The sequence below is a fragment of the Tympanuchus pallidicinctus genome, unplaced genomic scaffold, assembly GCF_026119805.1.
Source record: "Tympanuchus pallidicinctus isolate F22 unplaced genomic scaffold, pur_lepc_1.0 scaffold31, whole genome shotgun sequence".
NCBI classification, from domain to species: domain Eukaryota; kingdom Metazoa; phylum Chordata; class Aves; order Galliformes; family Phasianidae; genus Tympanuchus; species Tympanuchus pallidicinctus.
In genome coordinates this window covers 11,782,424-11,799,086 of record NW_026294749.1, presented here as the reverse complement: position 1 = coordinate 11,799,086, position 16,663 = coordinate 11,782,424, and the positions used below count along the sequence as shown (strand labels likewise).

The 16,663-nt window shown below is 41.3% G+C and overlaps 1 protein-coding gene and 1 long non-coding RNA gene across 5 annotated transcripts in view; one reads left to right on the top strand and one right to left on the bottom strand.

The window, feature by feature from the left end:
• The window catches only part of LOC128087948 (uncharacterized), a 91,131-nt gene extending 80,273 nt beyond the window's left edge, over positions 1-10,858 (bottom strand). The window contains exon 1 of the long non-coding RNA XR_008210086.1: positions 10,621-10,858. This is a non-coding gene — a long non-coding RNA (uncharacterized LOC128087948). The remainder of the gene's footprint in view (positions 1-10,620) is intronic.
• Positions 10,859-11,017: 159 nt separating this feature from the next.
• The window catches only part of KIAA0319 (KIAA0319 ortholog), a 55,439-nt gene continuing 49,793 nt past the window's right edge, over positions 11,018-16,663 (top strand). For 3 of the 4 annotated variants that reach the window (XM_052697978.1, XM_052697977.1, XM_052697976.1), the window contains exon 1: positions 11,018-11,138. The gene's annotated coding sequence lies outside the window, so the exon portion shown is untranslated. The remainder of the gene's footprint in view (positions 11,139-16,663) is intronic. The other variant, XM_052697979.1, reaches the window with a different exon arrangement.

Below are 16,663 nucleotides of genomic sequence, written 5' to 3'. Positions count from 1 at the left end.
TGCCCACATTGTCTAAGGAAAAGAACAGGATGCATAGGCTCACAAAGCACACCATAAACATAAAATACACAGAAACAGTACACACTACCAACACATATACATTCTACCTTTCCTTTAAAGGAAACTGAAAACCTTTTTTTTTGTCTGCCAATTCCTGATACCCAAGATACTTTTCTAAGAAAGAAGCCTTTCTTTTTTCATGGAAAAAAAATGAGACAGAAAATAAACAAGAAAAAAATAATGAAAAAACGAGGCAATTTTTTTTTCATGAGGATCTATTCTCTTTTGTGAGCATAATTTTGCCCATGAAGTGGATCACAGTAGGAAAAGACATTTACAATGAAAAGACTATCCAGCAATTTCTTGTGAAAAGACAATCCTCCAGTTTCTTTTGAAAGGAATCGAGAAAAAGTGTTTTTTGTTATTTCTGCATACAAGATTTGGTCGGATGCACTTTTCAGTCACTATTTAGGATAAAAAAGAACCACATGTATATTGTATGCTGAACGTAAATCTTTGGCAAAGGAAAATAAATTAAGGTTTTCTGTGTACAACAATGTTCAGTAAAACCAGTAAGTCATTAGAACAACACCAACATAATGGAGTTATTTCTGTGCACTGCATCCATTATTTCAGAGGATGACAATTTGGCTTTCCTTTGCAGGGTGGATATTCATCTTGGTTAACTTAGTTGAATCAGTCAGTAGAATGCAGAGAACAGAAAATATGGTTTACCTTTGTATTACACTTGCAAATATATAATAGTTACAGATAATATTATATTAAGTGTAGTGCTGTAACAGTGCTTTACTTAAACACAGACATGTTTTCACATGTCCTTGCAGGCCTTTATTTATTTACTCATTTATTTAAACATTCATAGGATCATAGAATCCCTAGAACTAGCAGGGTATGTCTATGGGCTGTCTAGTCCAAGTCCCTTGCAACAAACAGGGACACCAGAGCTAAACCAGGTTGCCCAGAGCCTCATCCAGCCTCCCCTCTTAAGCCTGTGGGGATGGGACATCAACCACGACACTCGGTCACCTGTTCCAGTGCCTCAGCAGCCTCACTGCAAAAGATTTCTTCCTTGTACCTAACCTAAGCCTACCTTCCCTGAGCTCGTACCCATTTCCCCTTGTTCCATCCCCACAGACCCTGCTCAGAGTCTGTCCCCTTCTTTCTTGGAGCTCCCCTTTAGATACTGAAAGGCTGCTACGAGGTCACCTTATGCCGGAATACAAGAAAGATCAAACAGAGATTTTCTTTCCTCTTCTTGGTGTACTTTGTCTACATAAAAGTAGCAAAATATTGCAAAGCCATTGCATGAATAATTAATTCATACTGACAACATCTTTGGCCATATTTTCAGCAGTTTTGTTATCTTTATGCTCTGAGTGCAGTTGTAAATGCCCTTCTGTGGAATACATGCCTATACACACTAAGTGTAGTTCCTAGTGGTTTCCTGGAAACAGAAGCTTTCCAGGTGATTTCCCAGCTGTATCACTAAAAAGTTCTTGATTAAAAATTCAAATAGCATTATTCAATTCCATACATCAGACAAAAAATTTTACGGGCTTCCACAAATGTTCATTACTTTTGTTTCAGAATTTCTCTGGCTTTGTAACAGTTTGACACTCTCAGAGTTTGACGCTTTGTTGTCAAAGTCCCAGTCTGCAGTTATCTTTTGATTATTTTACTTAAAGGAGCAATATTTTTACCCCAAATCAGTACTGCTGGCTTTTCCTTCAATAAGCTTGTAGCATCCATAATATATAACTGTCACTCATCCCAACATCTCTACACACAGTTGTCTCCCATGGTTCCCTCAAAGAATATTTGCCATTTATTTTCTTTATTTTATTTTATTTTAAAGTCAGATACCTTCTCTGAGCTGCCTCCCAGTGTCACTGGGTGAGCCTGGGAAACAGCATTAGGATATATATCCCTCTTGCCCTTACAGTTCTCATTTGGATGAAGTACTTCTGGGCAATGTCTGGCAGTCTTATGTATATTTGAATCACAGAATCATCAGGGTTGGAAGGAACTCTCCTCCATGCCTGTTTCTCGCCAAGTGACAAGGTTCTTTTTTCACTCTTCTTAGTATTTAGGGTATTTTTATCTGGTCTTTTAAAGTGAGACTTAACTGACAAGCAGAGTCTCCTTCTTTGGGGATATTCAAGACCTGTCCAGGCACCTACCTGTGCAACCTGCTGTAGGGAACATGCTTTAGTAGAGTGTTTGGACTCAATGATTTCTGGAATTGCTTTCAACCCCTAGAGTTTTGTAATTCTGTGAGACTGTGACTTCTTTCTCACTGCTGTTTCTGGAATACAGATGGAGCTATTGCAGTTTTGTATTACAGCTGTAGAGGGCAGACAATACAAGAACGATCAGAGGATTTTCAGGTTTCTTTCAATCTTTTCCCCAACTCCAGGCAAAAGTCCCCTTACTTTTACTACTGCTGCTCTGTATGATGACCAAATATGCATACTACAAAAGAGTAACGATAGTTTAGCTCAACATATTACTCAAATAGACAGTATTAAAATAAATCCCCAAAAACTAATGCTTAATAAAACAAAAACAAATAAATAACAACAAAAAAACCCTGTTATTTTTATCTTGAAAAACTAGGATACTTCTTAGGCACTTTTGGTCATAATGATCAAGGAAATGGCTAAGGCATGTAATGTGCAATTTAAGTGATACGAGTTCTTTGCAATACATTGTATATTTATTTCATTGGCAAAATACAGAACCAAATATCACATGCCTTCAGAACTTCCTCCATTTTTACTGTGCAGGAAGCTACGTTTTAGGGGCAGAAATACCGACGATCCTGTGACACAGTGAGATTTATGCTAGGGAATTAGAGGCTGCATATTTATATCTAGAGCTTGGGGCATTTTTGTCATGACCAACAGCATACTGGGCAAACCTCTTTTTGCTGAGATCTAGAGCATACATCCACTAAAGCAAATCTTCACAATGCAAGGATATTTTATTCCTTCAGAGCTATAGTCCTGGGAACACTTGCTACAGTATTGCTGCGATGCAATGTGGGATAAGGGGTTATGCACCTTTGCTGTTGTGCAAAAATTGGACAAAAGCTCTACCATTAGTGGACACACAGACAACAAAGCTCATTTTCTTGATCTCAGTGTGATCAGATAGAAGAAAGTTACAGACAAGAATTTTTCTCTATTACGTGTTTTGTATGCAGCTCTTTGCCTCCCGATTGCTCCAAATGACTCCAAATTTTAATATATTTCTTGGTGTTAAGTAGACTTCCTGACTGATGCAGGTAGGTTAGATTTCCCAGTTACCTATAAACACACTTTTGGTTTCCATGGTTACTCAGGTGCAGCCACCATTTTTCTTTCACACCACTGGCTGCCATGGATACAGGCTGTTACAAAACATAGCAGCTATACATAAACATTGCAGGGATGCAGCTCTGCATTCAGCAGTGAGCCGTAGTAAACTTTGCTTCATGACGCATTTGAGAATTGAAGACTCTCAGCAGAGCTCTTCTTTCAGTTAACTGTTTTAATACACTTGTTATAAGATATTCACCAGAATTATCAGACTTAAGGCATTTTTGAGACTGGCATAGCTACATGGCTCAAAATAAAGAATTTGAACACCTTCTGGCAAACATGTGGATATACTAATCCTAACTACATTGGTCTTAAACCAAGCCAATGGAAATTGAATCAGAACAGAATATTTTCTAAATTTGAGAACAACATTACCTTATCAACAGGAATAATCTCATGCGTTGTACAACAGCTGCTTCTTTAAAAGAATTACAAATATTTGCAAATGTCTGCTGTATAATGTAACCTGACAAAATGAGACAGAACAGCCTGCAGAGATGGGTAGCCTGGGAAGAATATAGGGATACTGTCTAGATGTGCAGGGATGCAATCAGGAAAGCCAAGGAGCAGATGGAATTAAACTTAGTGAGGGATGTGAAAACCAAGAAGGTCTTTATATACATTGGGCAGAAGAGACGAGCAGAAGTGATAAGTTAAAAAGGGAGAGCTACCTTCCTCAGACGTGGAGAAGGATGAGATATTTAATGAATTCTCTGCATCAGTCATCACTGGCAGTTAGGCTCCCTGTGCCTCTTGTGTCCCCGAATTTCTAAGTGGGAGCCAGGAGAGCAAAATCTCTCCCTGTATGAGAGTAGAGCAAATCCAAGACCATCCCATAAGGCTGAATGTGTACGAGTCTGTGAGACTCAATGACATGCATCCCAGAGTTCTGAAGGAATCAGCTGATATGGTTGCCAAGCCACTCTCGATCATATTTGAAAAGTAGTGACTGTCAGGTGAAGTTCTCATAGACTAGAAAAAGGGAAACACAGAGAAAGCAAGACCCAGGGAACTACAGACTAGTGAGCCTCACACTTGTGCTTCAGAAGGCCATGGAGCAGATTCTCTTGGAAGATATGTTAAGCCACACGTCAGATGAGGAGGCAATCCGAGAGAGCTACCATGGCTTCATTAAGGGCAGATCATTCCTGACCAATCTGGTAGCCTTCTAGGATGGAGTGATGGCACTGATGTACAAAGGCAAGGTAACTTCTGTTGACTACCTGGAGTTCTGCAAGGCCTTTCACATGATACCATAGCACATCCTTATCTCTAAATTAGAGAGATGTGGATTTGAAGGCTGGACTATCAGGTGGATAATGAACTGGTTGGATGGCCATAGCCAGACGATTGTTGTCAATGGCTCTATGTCCAGGTGAAGGTTGGTCACAAGAGGTGACCAACCCCAGGGGTTTGTGCTGGGATCAGTGCCCTTCAACATCTTTATCAATGACATAGGCAGTGGGATTGAGTGTATCCTCAGCCAGTTTGCTGATGACACCAAGATGATGGTGCAGCTGACACAACAGAAGGAAGTGACATCATCCAGAGGGACCTGCAAGGTGGGCTTACAAGAACCTAGTGATGTTCAACAACGCCAAGTCCAAGGTGTTGCACTAGGGCCAAGGCAGTACCAGATACAACTACAGACTGTGACAACTCGCTGAGAGTCCTACAAAGACAGACTTGGGGGTCTTAATGGACAGAATGCTGGACATGAGTCAGCAGTGTGTACTTGCAGCCTGGAAGGCCAATAGAATCCTGAGCAGCATCATAAGAGGGGTAGCCAGCAAAGCAACAGCGTAGTGCACCATAACACATCAAAAAGCCCTAGTAACTATAACAGCTGTTCTTAAAAATCTGACTGAATAACCAAAAATACATTTTCTCACACGAAAAGGAAGATTTTACTTCTCTCTATTTGTTCATTTTTCACCGGAAGTTCCAGAAATCCTGAGTATCTAAAGTAAAATCTTAAGTTGTTTTTGTTCAGCAGGAGACTTTTGGAGACTTTTTGGAAGAGCACTTTTCAACAGTCATCTCCTTTTCCTTTCTGCCTTTTGAAAAACATTATCTTTAAATCTGATCAAACAGAGAATCATTTTTTTTAATGCAGACAGTAAATTTTCAGTCCTTTGTTCATATTATTAACAAGTTCCTAACAATATACATATATATATATTTTTAATGCCTAAAATGCATGGAATAACTAGAAAAGATAGAAATGGGCATGTAGTGATGATACAAGGACATGCAGTGATAGGATAAGAGGTAAGGGTTTGATTTTAAACTGAAAGAGGGTAGATTTAGATTAGACAGAAGAAAGAAATTCTCTGAGGACAGTGAGACACTAGAACAGGCTGCCCAAAGAAGCTGTGGATGTCTCATTCGTGGAGGCGTTCAAGGCCAGGTTTGATGGGGCTTTGGGTAATCTGGTCTAGTGGCATACTAGAAGTAAATATTTCATATATTTAGGTTTGTCCTAAGCAAAATAAAATCTAGATATCTAGCTCTCTTAGGACTACAGGCTGCCGAGGGAGGTTGTGGATTCTCCTTCTCTACAGATATTCAAGACCCCTCTGGATGTCTACCTGTGCACCCTGGTGTAGAGAGTCTGTTCCGCAGGGGGTTGGACTTGATGATCTCTAGAGGTCCCTTCCAACCCCTATAATTCTGTGATTCTGTGGTGGGAAGCATTTGAGTCCAGGACATTGTTGTAATCCACTGTTCAAGAACTACCAGAAATCAGCTTTGTAGAAGAGTTGCACTCTAATTCAACAAACACACTTCAATGCATCAGAAAAGTACTATACACATGAAACTGTAGGTCCTGTTCCTGACAATATACTGCAGTATTTCAGGAATGCTGAAGAAAATTGTACAAAGCAGGAATACATGTTTCACGGTGCATGGTCTAGGAGTTTAGGCAATTAGGCCTTTCTGATTCCTTTTGTGAGTCGCTTTGGAAGTTCGACCTCCCTGTGTTTTCTATCAGCTCCTATTTGAAGCTATAGAGCTTTGTATCCTTGGTACTGACTGGAAGCTAAGAGCTAACACAGGTTTAAATGGAACCTGAGTACTCTTGAACTTTATAGCTAGACACCATGATCAGCTCATGAAGCATGGGCCATGCATGACTTCATGCTGAGTGAATGTTATAGCTATCACGTATGCTTTTCCCTAGTTATCTATTTTTGACAACTGTATTGTACAGGATACTACAGTAGATGAACTTCTGATTTGACTACATTATGTAAGCAATATTTGTCATGTATCTTTAACACACAGCTCTTCAACATCAAAGAGGGTAAGAATAAGGAGACAGATTCTGCTCAAGATAAAATTACTTCATGAGACATGAAAACATTTGAAGGTCAGTATGGCTAACTTCAAATAATAAATTTTCTGTTTGAGACCCTCCATCTCTCCCTGAAACTATGAATAGTAAGTAATAGCAAGTAAAGTGTACAGGCTTTAAAAAGGGATAATGATGGCACAGATTCCCCTGTATTCAGCACTGGTGAGGCCGCACCTCGAGTACTGTGTCCAGTTTTGGGCCCCTCACTGCAAGAAAGATATTGAGGCCCTGGAACGTGTTCAAAGGAGGGCAACAAAGCTGGTGAGGGGTCTGGAACACAGGGCTGATGAGGAGAGGCTGAAGGAGCTGGGAATGTTCAGCCTGGAGAAGAGGAGGCTCAGGGGAGACCTCATTGCTCTCTATAACTTCCTGAAGGGAGGCTGTAGTGAGCTGGGGGTCGGCCTCTTCTCTCGTGTCATTAGTGATAGGACCAGGGGGAATGGCTTCAAGCTACGGCAGGGGAGATTCAGGCTGGACATTAGGAAGTATTACTTTTCAGAAAGTCAGGCACTGGAATGGATGCCCAGGGAGGTGGTGGAGTCACCGAGCCTGGGGGTGTTCAAGGAAAGACTGGATGTTGTGTTGAGGGACATGGTTTAGTAGGAGCTATTGGGAATAGGTGAACGGTTGGACTGGGTGATCTTTTAGGTCTTTTCCAACCTTGGTGATTCTATGATTCTATGATTCTATGATTATTTTTTTATAATATGTCTTTCTGCTCAATATCCCTCTGCCAGGTAGCTACTCATTTTTGAACATGTGGCATAGCAGGGCCATTCTTGATAGAGCTTTTGGCCATCTTCTGTTAAGCCCGGAGCAAAGGTCATGGAGCTAACAGAGAAACCAGAAAGGCAGCAGGGTCTGTTCACCTAACTGTGACTAAATACATGTAAACAGTAACAATGAATTTAATTCCTCTCTTTCTACAGCTGACTTGTTTTTAAGGACTTTGATTAACGCTATTAATAAACTATCACGATGAAATTTCCAAACACAAGGGAGCGAATGCTGCATGGATCCAGAGGAAAGGAGACCTGGCCCAGCTTCTGCCAGCTCCCTGAGGGGCTGATGAGATTCCTGCCATTTCTCCTACTTTGGTTACACTGGGCATCAGGGCTTGACTGGTACTGAGAAGACATCAGTGTAACGCTGACAATTTGGTAACTGCTGAGAAATCAGGAGGCATTAACAGGAGGTGCAGTAGGCAGGAATGTTGCTAAATTAAAATTCAAATGCAAGCAATACTTGCAAAAACTTGAGGTAAAACTGCTAGTGCATTGCTATTTATGTACTCATGCAGATGTGACAGGAAATTGACATATTAACACACAGAGATGTTGTAAAACTAGTTTTGACCAAGGAAAAGGATGAATATTTATCTCCTTAAGTGAAGGTTGACATACTTGAATAAAAAAAAAAAAAAAGGAAGGATTATAACACATCACTGTAACTCCTCCTACTATTATTAGGTTTCTTGACATTACCATTGGTAGGATGGAGAAGACACTAAAATCTTCTCAGAAAGCAGAAGCTTTACCTGAAGATAGCAAAAGTAACGTGAATATAATTCACAGGGCTGGACAAATATGGTAAAGAGCACCCACCTGACTTCAGCAATGCAAAATACTCACAGCTATTTAAAAACATGTGCCTTGAAAATCAACTTTACCATTGGTAGGACAGAGAAGACACTAAAAATCTCTGCACCAGCCCTGAGAGGAAAGGAATTCTCTGTACACTGCTATGCTGTCACTCTCCCTTGCCACGAAGGCCAAGCTGCTCAGAAGGGCTGTGTGGTGGAGACAGGGTTACATGTCACAGGCTGCCTTCAAAATGCCTCTGGATATCTAGTACAGAGTTAGTTGTTTCAGGTGATGACAGCTTCATAGAGCTTTTGTTTGACCAAATGAATGCACTTACTGTGGAAAGGCAGCTGGAGGTAACCAGATAAACATTTACCTAGAGGGCTACATTTTTGAAGTTTTAATTATCATCAGATTGCATGACAGTACACTGAGCCTATTCTTTCACTGAGGTTAAGCCTACTAGCTCATCAGTTATATGAAAGGCAAGAACTCAGTAAGAAAATATAATCTTAGCTACAGCCATGTGCAGTGAACCTGCTTTCTTGGTCCTCCATTTCATAGCATTTCTGGAGTTTGCAGGCTGTTAGTAGGGACCAGATGCTGCTGCTTTCAATGGGACTACCTGCATCCTGTCTGTTCTCTGGAGGAATTCTGTGTGCAAAATTCAAGGCACTCTGTTCCAAAGACAGGGAGGGATAAATAGAGGGACAATTGCTACTCATCCTCTTCTCCCTGCTTTCATCATAGGATGCATCATAGGATGCATCTCTTGACAGTACAAGCTTGTCTCCCTCAGGCTGCGCTGCACTACGTAGCTTTTGCATACTTGCACAGATCAAAAAACACTAGCATAGAGTATGCAAGTGATTTTCTTTTTTTGTCTGGAGAAGAAAAGAGTATGCAGCTGTATCTAATGCATTTAGCATCAGCTAGCCAGCCTTCCTCTCTCTGCACACACTTCCCTCTCAACGTTGTAGTCAACATCAGAAAAAATATAGTTGTTTTCTCACTAATCTTGTTGTGTTTTTATGAGAATAATTGTTAGCAGTCCACATTATCCTTTTTATTTAAAATAAAAAGACTTCAGCCTCCTTAAGCTGGCAAGAAATCACAGAAACTGCGGAATCAAAATTGGCACAACAACATAGCAAAAATGTGGAAAAAAAAGGTAATTCCTTTAGACTTCACCATATATATCCAAAAGAAATCTGTTGTTAAGAGTTCAGAGATTTACTTCTTTGCTTCACAGAGCAAACAGATAAGTTAATGGTTCCTTGTAGCAAGAGAAACTTCAAGAAACTTCATACAGTCTGTTGTTTAAAAAAAATGGGTAACTGGGAATCAGAAGGAAAGTAAAAATGTGATAAAAACAGCTGTATGCTGAAGATGACAGTTACACATCTTTAGGGCATTAATTTTTTTTTTTTTCTCTATCATGTTGTAGCACTTGCAATATACCATTTTCCCGAGTCAAGCATTGAGGCAAAAACTAAGCACAACATCAATATGACAGAAATACTAAATATTTTATTGAAAAGGTATGCTGAAAAATATATGGGTATTCTTACAGAGTCTTCACATGTCATTAGGATATGGGGTTTTGCCAGTTGAGTCTCTAGCTTGATGTTTAAAAAAAAAAAAGGGGGGGGGGGAATGGAAGAACATTGCCTTCAATCAGAACCACAGCTCCCTTTCTGTAGGGCTGCTCTCCGACCTCTCATCCCCCAGACCCCATAAACACAAGGTTACCCCATCTCAGGCGTAGAATCCAACACCCTTGATAAATTAGATATAGTTGGTGATTGCCCAACCCTCTAATTCATCAAGATCACTCTGCAAGTGCTCTCCACCCTCGGGGGAGCAAAAAGTTCCTCCCAGTTTACTGTCCTCTGCAAACTTACTCAGTATACTTTTAAGTCTTGTATTCAAGTCACTGATGAAAAAACTCCTGGTGACTGAGCCCTGTGGAATCCCACTAAAGGCTGACCACCAGCCTCATGGAACAGTGTTTACTCCTGATGCACCACGCTGTGCTTTTATTTGGCTGTACGCTGAGTATTTTGACTAAGAAGAAACTGTGAGAAATCGTGCCAAAAGCCTTGCAGAAATACAATCTGGCTAAATCTGCTGGCCTCCGTTGGCCAGCGAGGTGAATAACCTCCAAGCCTGTTAAATTGTGAGCCCATGTCAGCTATGACCAATGCCCGCACTGCTTCTCAGTAGCTCACAAAACAGTCTCCTCCATAATTTCACCAGGCACTGGAGTGCGACTGACAGGCCTATAAATAATTACCAGCCTCTTGTTACTGCAATTTTCAAGACGGGTAACATTTGGCGGCTTGCAGTCGATGGAGGTCTCCCCAAGATTCCCTAGGCTCCTTCCTTTCATCTCCAGCAGCAGCGCCGACACTCCAGAAAAAAGCCCTCCTCGGGATCATCCTTCACGACACACCGGCGCTCCGCCGCAGCAGGAGAGCCGCTGTCTGGGCGCCATTTGGAGCCGGCAGCCCTGCCGAGGAGCGGCCCCACCTGCTGCCCCCGAGCGCGGCCTTTTCCCCGCGCGGCGGCTCGGCAGCGCCGGGGCGGTGTTGGGGCGGTGAAGCTGCGCGGAACGTGGCGGCCGCCCATGGGAGGCGTGCGGACGGACGGCGCTCGCCCCTGAGTCAGCAGCGGCGCGGCGGTGGGCGGCACGTCGCCGCCGGCCCGTACCCGCCGAGCTTTGCCGGCCCATCCTGCTCTAAAGCCCAGCTCCTCTGCTGCTCGCCCGCGGGAGAGACGGAGGCTCACCCGGCAACTATCCGCCGCCGCCAGGTAGGCTGGCTGCCGTGGCCTCGGGTGTCGGCGCGGTGGGAAAGGGGCGGCAAACGGAGCCGTGTTACAGCCCGAACCTGTATTTGTGTGCGAGCGGTGAGCGTGCTGCTGATGTTCAGGACGCGCCTTAGTGAGCAGCGGGGCTTAAACTGAAGAAAATACCGCCGCTGCGATTTGCGTTGTGATTATGTGACGGTCTCGTTCCCTTCAGCACCTTCAGCAGAGTATGGCAAGAGCGCATCACCACTGAACGGGCCGAATAGGTGAGGGAACAAAATTGAGCACGAGCTGGTTTTCACTGTAGTCCTCCATAAGCTGTTTGTGCTCTCGCGTGTCCCTCATACTTAGTATATGACAAGATACTGATGTTGATACTGGCTGTTAAACTCTTCAGGGTAGGTTCACAGAGTCACAGAATGGCCAGGGTTGGAAGGGACCTCAAGGATCTTGAATCTCCAACCCCCTGCCACATGCAGGGCCACCAACCTCCACATTTAATACTAGACTAGGCACATTTAATACTAGACCAGACTGCTAGGTTGTGTGTGTGTTCTGTGCCGGTGTTTTATAGGACTCTGGTAACTCAACCTCATAGCTGTAACATGTTTGCTTTGCTTAATATTCCCGGTGTTCTGCAGGGTTTACTATTGAAACTGTTATTTCATCGTTAGGCATTGTCTTCAGCCAAATCTACATCTTAAAAACCAAGGGTAGTGCAAAGCTAACGGATGATGCTGTCCATCCTTATTTTGGTAACTGAGGTCCTGAGAATCGAGCTCCTCAGCATATTGCACATCAGTGCCTGAGTGGTGCACGTGTATACAGACCAATGCTTTTCCCTTAAACGCAAGGCAGAGGCAACGTAACCTGGATTTTGCATGGTTGAGGCTAATTGCAGTCATGTTCATAGCCTGTGGAAGCTGTCCTCTAGCATGCTTGTCTGCTTCCAGCTTTTTCTGCAGGGTGTATTGTGTTGGAGGAATGGCACTTCATTAACATTTCAGTTTCCTTGATAAAAAAACACCTGTAAGCATGAATCTGTTGCATAGTCATTAGTTCCCTACCAGTAAGATATGATTCTATCAATTCTAATTATGACATTGAGTGAGGAAGTTTTGGTGATGTAAGCTATAGCTTACTTCAATCTTGCCTTATTAGTTTTTGTTGCTGTCTTAGCAAGAAGAGATGACTACTAAATGGAGTGGTGTGAGGAGATGGAAGAGTTCCAAGTCTTCTCACTGACAGGCTTTTGAATCTGCTGGTGTAATGTCCATTAGGAACAGTTCAAAACTGTCCTAGCATCTGTTACACGTGGAGGCCTTCAGACCCTTTCCATTTGAATAACTGCTGTGGGATTCTTCACATATTTGTATTACAAATTTAGCTTATAGATCATAAAGCAAAAAAAGCAAACGAAAAAAAGCAACACTGTGATTTTTTTTTTGCTTCTTAGTAATGCCACTGAATGCATATATTTAGTAGGAATTTGGCATTTGGAGGTTGGTCTGTGATCAAGTGCTGTACATCCAAACAATTTCCAATTTCAAGGCTGTAGAACAGGTACAGAACCACAGTAATGGATATTATACCCTTGGGGAGAAATCCTTCTTACTGTCAAGCGGTTAGCTTTCAATTTCTGTTACAATCTGTCTTTTTGAACAAATTTATAATATAATTTAGCTGCAGGTACTGTTTTTCCATTTAAATGTCTGATGTTTTTCCTAGTCAACATCAGGGTCTGACTGTACTGAATATTTTTCAAGATGATGTGAGGTTGCAGTTTACAGATCTGAATTGAGCAAATCATGCTGGGGATATGAATGGAGGTATCCTGGTGTCAGTTTTCAACTAGTTGGCCTTGTTGAAGAGGTGGTTTAGTGACTGTTTAGTCCTAATATGTTTTCCTGGAAGAATATCTGTTCTCTGTGTGCTTTACTAATTCTTCTGCATGTTACAAGGAGTTTCACTGGTTAATATAGATAGATGGAAAAAAAAGTGCTCAGTCATTTAAGTGGAGCTGTAAAGGTTTTTATGTTGGTGGGGTGTTTGCATGCATCAGGGTCAATTTGCTTTTAAACTGAAGTCTGGCAATTCTTTTTTCCATTATCTCCACATATGCCTATTTTCCATGCAGTCTTCTTTTTTTTCTGCAGACTGCACTGATGGTGTGACAGGAGTGCTATCTTTAATTATGGGTATAGGATGACGTACTTTGGGAGAGGGAGGGAGGCCTGTAGAAATTCAGATTGCAGTTCTACATCTTGTGACGTGGCCGTTTCTACAGAAGTGGTTTCTGATCATCTCAGTGGCTCAGAAGACCTGTTGGGTTTTTTTTGTTTGTCTGTTTCTTTGTTTTTAAAGTTGAAGGATAACAGTGGATATAAAACTTAGAATGGTCATGTGGGTGAAAAGACTTTTTCCTACCTTTTTTTGACCGAGGAGATGTAATATTTCTTCCTTTGCTCTTCTATCAACACACAAGCTTTCAAACCTAGAAATGAATGGACATCATTCATCTGCATTAAGTCCTGATGTTATCTCAGGCAATGGCTAAATGTTAAAGACTGTAATCTTGGAAGTGGTTCATTAGCTTTGTTGACAATAGCGCTTGCATTGCTTGAGTCAGTCTGTCAATCTGTGAACAGCCACTGAAAGCTATCACAAGTTAGATGGATTTAGGTAACTTGGAAGTCTGCTTTTATAACGCTGTATTGTTTCACTACAAAAAGATTACCTAAAATCCTAGGTTATCCATTTATCTTCAACTGTCAACTTATTGTTTCTTCTGATAGTTGCTAGTTGATGAAGACAATATCAGTCACCTTCCACAAAGGTGATAGAAGCCATAAAACAGAAAGTTTGCTTTTCATTTCAAGTAAAAAGGATTCCAGAGAGCTTTTGTGTTTCTTACAGCTGGAAAGTTGAGTGCAGTGGAAAGGTGATAAAAGAGTGAAATGGCAAAAGGGACAAATGGGGAGAGAATGCTCACCTGCCTTCAAAGATCCAGGCTCATGGGGAATAACTCCATAAGGGAGGGGTCTCCAACCAGAGATCCTTCCCCAGTGGCAGTCAGCCCTTAAATGAGGTCTAAGAGAGGTGCAGCCAATCTCCCAAGGCTGACCAGATCCTTTCCAAGGTGATCAACGGTACTTTAGGCCATGACTCAACAGTTCCCATTCATTGTTAAAACTTGAATTTAATAAGTAGTTCCATATGTCTTTCCCAACAATGTTTGTATCGTGAGTACTATGACAGATATTATTTTAAAGCTAAAATATAGTAAATGTGTTAATTACAACAATTTAAATTGCACTGCAAAATAAATAACCCAGGGTTTTTTTTTTCTACCCATTGTGTGGCTTTTGTTGCTTTGGATGAAGCTGTAAACTAATGTTATTTCAAGACAACTCGTATTTTGTGGGACAGCCAGCCTTTAATGTTTGAGGATACCAGGTATCTGCAGTTTGCTTTGAGCAGCAGTATCAGATCTGATATTCTCTGTATTGTGCGTTTCTAAGTTCAGCATCCAGGGTTTCTATGCAATATATTCACAAACTTGGATCCTCCAGATCTGCAAATGCAAAGCTTTGATGTTTAGGTAGAAGCAGTGTTACAAGAAGAGTTTGTTTTTAAGTGTTAGATATTAAATGGCACTATTACTGCTATTTTAGATGTCTATTGAATAGTAATACTGCTATTTAATAGAACCATCTGCAAAGGGTCACATATCAGGAATGATATCTTCTAAATCCTAGATAATGAATTAAATGGGGCCATGACTTTGTCCCATGAAGTTTGTCTTAAAAAAAAAAGAAAGAAAGAAAAGAAAAAAGAAAGGTAATATTTCAGGTATTTAATGTTACACTGTGGGTCTCGTAGATTCAATCTGTCGGATTTTCTCTGCAGCAATCACAGAAAGAAATATTTTTTCTGCTAAAGGTTGAGATTTCTCAATAATTACTGTAGTTCAGGAAATGGCTCTTAGAGAAAAAGATATGAAAATACTGAGGACTGCAGTACCATGGTAGTTTGAACCAATGAATAGCCCCTTTTTATTTACTTTTGAGGGCTTCTACTCTCAGTATGGGGAAAAAAAAGTACTGCTAGATTTAAGCTGATGTACAAGCAAATTTTTTATGTTGTAGTTTTAGTAAATGACTAGTATGGTCATTTTTGACCATGAGCAGGTGCAAAATCATTCTTGTTCTGTGCTTTTATTAGTTATTCTGTCTTAAACTGCCTGAGTATCTTTCTTCTTCTTATACGTAGGTTGCTCCAAAAGTACTGCCTCCTATATATTTCCATGAAAATATGTGGAAAGTACTACAAAGAGCACAGTAATGCTCTTTGATAGAGCAAATTCTCAGCTACAAAGCACTATTTTTCAATGTAGTTACCACCATTAGATACGTGTTTTCTCCAGCGATGAGCTAGAGCCCGTTTGCCACTTGTAAAAGCCTGCCATCCAGTGTGGTTTATAATTCACATTGATGTCACCACTGCTGAAATTCTCCACCCACCACCTTGCTGTGCTCAGATCCACTGCTTTGGTCGCCATCAAGGTATGTCAATGGGTGCCATTTTATTCCACATAAAGAAATTCAGTGACACACTTTTGCTTCAGGTGCACTTCCAGATCAAACACCATTCTGCCAGACTGCCCCCCTGCTGCCATCTGTTGCAAAGCAAAGAAGTGTAATGGAATGTTGAGAGGAAGATTCAACCTCTGCTGCCATACTGCCAACATCTGCCTCTGATGCCGTGGGCCAACATAATAAAATAGGAGGCGTTAGTTTCCAAGCAGTCCTCATTGTTTATTGAAGTTTCCCTGAATGTTTTAATGCTCTCCTGCAAATGGTACCTCAGAGATGGACTGTGCTGTTGCTAGCTTTATTTCTTGCTTTCTGTCTTAATGATACTTGGACCAGGAATTGGGCTGAGATCATACACCACCACCTCACAGACCTTCAGACATCTGCTGGACAATAACAGCTTTAAGCTCCCTGAGCTTGAAAAAGATACCACCTGTTTGCTAGATCTGTTTCTTTTTCATTCAAAATTCGGAAGTAATGTTATGTACAGCTCTGGGATAGTTGTTTTGAGGTCTGTTTTCTAGCTGTAAAAATAAACAGTGAAAGAAGATAGCTAGAGAAATTCTGGAATGTCTTTCATGGGAGTCTCTGGAACAGGTTAGATAGCAATCCAAAAGAGGATTGAAGGGTGTCTTGTCTTCTCTTGGGGCAAGGGACAAGATGCCATCTTAGAATTCCTTCAAGCTTTCACTTTGCAGGACTCATTTCATTTCACTGCAGAGTACCTGTTTGATTGATAGCAAAGAGAATTGATAATGATTCAAAGAATGGCGGTGCAGTTTCTCAGGAGAGCAGCTACCATGCATTGGTTAGTTTTCTTTCTTTCCTTTTCTTCCATGCAAATAATTCTTGACACCTTATAGACCTCTCATCTTTAGAGATCCTACTGTTTTCTGTCTTCACAGCAATTGTAATAAAGGCTGCTTAAAGATT